Source organism: Penaeus monodon, chromosome 40 (genome assembly GCF_015228065.2).
Source record: "Penaeus monodon isolate SGIC_2016 chromosome 40, NSTDA_Pmon_1, whole genome shotgun sequence".
In the NCBI taxonomy this organism is placed as follows: Eukaryota; Metazoa; Arthropoda; class Malacostraca; order Decapoda; family Penaeidae; genus Penaeus; species Penaeus monodon.
In genome coordinates, this window is record NC_051425.1 from 26,165,405 (window position 1) to 26,170,404 (window position 5,000).

Consider the following 5,000-nt stretch of genomic DNA (forward strand, 5'->3'; position numbering starts at 1 on the left):
TTATTTTTTTTTCTTCCTGTCTTCAAAGTAACGACTTTCATTAATGAATAAAAGTACTTATATTCCTTCTTGAAAAGGAATCAGTCGTGATGACCTCAAAATGCTTGCTTGGGAGCACGCGATGCATTCTAAGGCCGCCTTCTTTACCTCAACGCTCCCTCGACTTCCTGGTGTTTCTACTGTTCGCCGTTTCGCTCTTTTCCATGGTAATAACTTTGGAATGCGTTTGAATTGTTTCATTTTGTCCACTGATTTCTTTTCCATTTTTTGTTTTCGGTCTGCGGTAGATACACGTAGTAAATTAGATGAGAGAAGATGGATCACTTTTTTTTTCAGGTAAAGTAGTTTGTTAACGCGGGGAAAGGTAGGATGAGTGTAAATGTTGTAGTTACCTGTATCGCTTGATTTATGTCAACCCATATTTCGTTTTTAGAAGTTCATGAATTATCTATTACAAAATATAACCTTCAAGGTAAATGAACTATAGGATATATTTTTTGCCTTAACTTTACTATACGAACAATGTCCCTCCCTTACTTAACACTATTTTTAGATTAACGCCGTTGAGAAAAAGTAGCACTAGGTTAATTTCTCATATCTCGTCTATGATTCTCCATGAGCTTCACCCATGGCCAACCCCCCCCCCCCCATCACCCCTTCCTCTTGTTCAAACCCCACCCAGCCTTACATTTTCGTTTTTATCCGTTTACATTTTACTCTGCTTTTCCCGTTGTATCATTTTCCCGTTTTCTTCTCTCGTTTAGCCCGTTTTTTTCGGTTTCCTCGGGTCTTTCTCTTTCTCTTCTATTTCCTTTCTTCGATCTTCGGTTTTCTTTTCTTCTGTGTTCCTTCTATACCGTACTTTTATATCTTTTTTATTATATTTTATTATTATTATTATTATTATTCCACGTGTATTAATTATTATTATTATTATTATTATCGTTATTATTAAGTATTATTATTATTCCACGTGTTAAAATTATTGCCATTCATTTTCTGCAACATTCCTACGCTTTCCAAGACTCCTCATTTATCTTCCTCTTTTATCATCTTTCATTTTCTTCTCTTTGTCCTGCATTTCTTGTTTTCTCCGCCCATGTAAATTGCTTCAATTTTCTTATTAATATTTTTCTCCTGTCACCTCCCTCATCTTCGTTTCCTCATACGTCATTTCTCCTTTCCTTTCCTACTCCAAAATACTCCAATATCTCCTCCTCATTCAACCTCCTCTATATACTCCTTCTGCAACATCCCTCACTTTTTTCTCATTCTTTCCCTCTCTGTATAATCCCTCATTCATTCTTCCTTGCCTTGTGCCCTTTACCCCATTTCCTCAGTCATTATCCTTCTTTTCCTCCCTCTGGAATATTCCTTATGTCTCCTTCTTATTCCACATTTCTCACTTCTTTACCTTTCTCCTCATTCTCACTCTCTCCTAACATCCCACACATTCTCTCTCTCTCTCCTCCCTTTCTGTATACATCCTCATTTTAATCCTCATTCCACGTTCCTCACGTCTTTATCCTCCAGACCCCCTCATTTCCTCTTCCTCATCCCAACACCCCCGAGTTTCTCATTGGCTTCCTCGTCCTCCATCCTTCAGCTCTCCCCCTCCCTGCCCTTCTGTTCATCATCCTCATTTTTCCTCTTCTTTAACCTCCTCCAGATTTCCTCATTCCTCATCCCACGCACCCCAATTTCTCATCCTCTTCCTCATCTTCCATCCTTTACACACACTCTCATCCTCCCCCTTCCCCTCCTATATCAAACATCTCCCCCCCCCTCCCCCCCTTATACTGAGTATCTGAACGCATCCTCCAAGTTTCTCACAAGGAGCCGGGAAGACCTGCGGACTCCTCAGTCTCTGGCCTTTGGAGTTTCAAGGTCACACTTCACAAGGACAGTTCCTACTTTGCGATGATGAATTCTGTTCGAGGACTTTGCCTGGCACGATGTCTGGTTAACATGCATATTCGTCTCCCATGCATACAAGTATTCACATGCATATATATAAGAGTCTGTCCATATAACCTGAGGAAAACGAAGGGTTTAATAGTGATATAATAGGAAGGGAATAGCATACGTGACCTTTTTCAGTGGCTAAACTAGTCTCATCTCTGCATTAAAGGGTGTTTCAAGCAAATGAGAATTATCTTCCTTTTTTTAACGAGGCGATGGTGTACTTAACAGGTTGGTGATTGTTAATGGCAGATTTCCTGCTTGTTGATAGTAATCATTTGACAATTGACGCATTAATCCTGCTTACCTAAATTTTCAGTCGTCTAGTGTAATTATACTAACTAGTTAGTCCTCCATATTATGCTTGGGATTACCTGTTGTTTAGATTAAGATAAATGTTTAGAGTTGTATTTACATAAAACTTTATGCTTGTCTCCCTTGATATAACGAACTCTTTAGGGTACTTTTCAATGGTAAATATGAGACTACCGGTTTAAATAAGTGAACGAATTACACCCACATCAATCATAAAATGGCCTGGTATATAGATATAAACTAGTCGATATTAAAATTTCACATTAGTAAGCATTTAATAAGATCAATTTGCCTTAGTTACCTTCATATCAGACAAAATAATCAGTTTTGTAACTTAACGAATTATCAACACTATACTTATCATTTCAGCTCCTCATAAGTCTCAATTATTTGAAAAGACTATTAATCCCACGAAACTTCATTTCGATCAAAATCTTCATCCTAATTTTAACTTATATCGTCTCTCCATCATAGCTTTTCTTTGTAGTGTAGCAATACATTTTTTCTTCTTTCTCTCTCTCTCTTTGTGTCCGCTTACTTCTCAAACAACCTTGGATTCTTCATTATTTCGCTTAACATGTACCTGCCTAATGGTTGTTCTGTTTGATGTATTTTTGCTGTTGTTTTTCATCGTCTTCGTTTATTCGCCCACGCATGTATGCAGACACACATGCATACACTCATACATACACACATATACATACATACATACATATATACATACATGCATACATACATACATACATGCATACATACATACATACATACATACATACATACATATATGGAGAAGCACACAGACGCACATACATACATACTTAACAATATATACGCACACACACACACGCACAAAAACACACAAACACACACACACACACACACACACACACACACACACACACACACACACACACACACACACACACACACACACACACACACACACACACACACACACACACATCACAAACACACATATATACATGCACGTATACGGATATACACATGATTCTTACTTTAACAATATACATCCTATTCTTATAAACGGGTATTTCAATAGCCGGACTGAGCCTCGGGGTAATCCATGGGTGCGGATCCGATATGATGATGATAATGCTGTCTTCTTAAAGGAAATATTTTCGTCTATACTCCGTAGGCCTTGATGATATTGGAGATTATATCTACTCGTATATAAATCAATATTCACTTATAATAATGTTATTATTTATGAGTTCATTTCAGTAACTTAAACAATTGATAACAAAAATCCCTTTCCTTGGAGATTACGTTACAAATTCAACGCGGTGTAAGTTTGTCCAAGAGTAAAGCTTTTGCATAGTTGATGGAGATAGTAAAATTAATGAAGAAACGCAGTCCAGGGCCTCGCTCTCAAGAAATTTAAAAAAAAAAAAAATCGTCGTTCTGACTGCGATTAAGCCAGAAAATAGCCGATTTTTTTGGACCCAGGCACGTATCCAGTTAGACAATCTATATTAACAATAACTTTTGCGGGCCCCAGGGTAGTTGCACCCTTTATCCGCCCCCCCCTTTCTCTACGATATTAATTATACAGGTGTAATTCATAGGTGCAAAAGATAAAACTCTATGGAGGTCCCCCTCCTGTTTAGTTTACACTTGTTTTTTTTTTTTTTTTTTTGCAAAGTTCTAGAAAGGATAATTTTGAACAGACTCAGGTACAGGTTACAAGGTAAATTATCTCACAGACTGTACGGATTTCTATCGGGACGTAGCACACAACATTGCTTTGCAGAGTACTTTTCACACTCTAATCCAGGGAAGCACACTGTTTTTCTTGACCTTAATTCAGTTTTTGACATTTGCAAACAGGAATTATCCTAGAACAATTAGTAAGTTTTGGGCATCCGGGGAAAGATATTGAACTGGATTAGAATGTATCTCTCGAACAGATCTGAAAGTGTCCTGTTCAGGGGAGTGAGAAGTTCCCTTCACAGTCTTTTGAACTTGGGACGCCACAGGGAGGAGTTCTCAGCCCTATGCTGTTAAATGTCTCATGCACAAGCTGGTGGCAGATACCCCCTTTGGGGAGGTGAATCCATTATATGCTTGCTTATGACATATGCGTCAGAGCATCATCACAATGAGGATGCAAATAATTCTCGACAGAATCACAGCAAGGACATGAGTGTGGATTAGTCTTTCCGCTGAGAAAACAATCCCTCTAAACCCATGTATCATACCCCCACCCACTTTCGCATAGGTGACCAGGACTTGACATATGCCAAAGTATAAATATCTGGGGGTGATGTAAATGAGCAGACCTGGTCCTCTCTAAAGAAGAGACTCTGGGAGAGATTGAAACCTTTGAAAGTTCTTGTCGGAAGAGAACATGGCATCAATGTTAAGCTCGCTAGACTGTTTTACTTGGCTTTTATAAGGTCAGTTGTAGACTACCATGCACTGCACTTGTTGCAGTGTAAGGAATCAGAAATAAATAGCTTGGAGGTAGTGCAAAATGAAGCTATGAGGATTATCCTCGGCGCCCCGAGAACAGCAAGGATAGTAAACAGGGGATCAGAATTAACTTACCATCCATTTCTGGATAGAATAATATTTATTTCCACCATTTTTTGGGGTCAAAGCTCTGAGGGAACCCTCGTATCTCTCAGATTTCCAAAACAACTGCAACATAAATCACGCAAGTAGACGTGACAAATCACACACAAGCGCGCCCTCTGATACAC